Genomic DNA, 222 nt, shown 5'->3' with positions numbered 1-222 from the left:
ATGAGTGTTGGACAGTTCAGTGAGGACAAATGAGTGTTGGACAGTTCAGTGAGGACAAATGAGTGTTGGACAGTTCAGTGAGGACAGATTGTTGGACAGTTCAGTGAGGACAAATGAGTGTTGGACAGTTCATAGAGGACAGATGAGTGTTGGACAGCTCAGTGAGGACAGATGCGTGTTGGACAGCTCAGTGAGGACAGATGAGTGTTGGACAGCTCAGTG

The 222-nt window shown here is 47.7% G+C and overlaps 1 protein-coding gene across 1 annotated transcript in view; it reads left to right on the top strand.

Moving 5' to 3' along the window:
* Positions 1–222, top strand: part of slc4a11 (solute carrier family 4 member 11) — a 59,833-nt gene that overhangs the window by 59,219 nt on the left and 392 nt on the right. The gene's annotated exons all lie outside the window — the stretch shown is intronic.

This window comes from Nematolebias whitei, chromosome 21 (genome assembly GCF_014905685.2).
Source record: "Nematolebias whitei isolate Nwh7 chromosome 21, NemWhi1, whole genome shotgun sequence".
Taxonomy (NCBI): domain Eukaryota; kingdom Metazoa; phylum Chordata; class Actinopteri; order Cyprinodontiformes; family Rivulidae; genus Nematolebias; species Nematolebias whitei.
The sequence above is the reverse complement of the archived record's forward strand: the minus strand, read 5'-3'. Positions and strand labels throughout refer to the sequence as shown.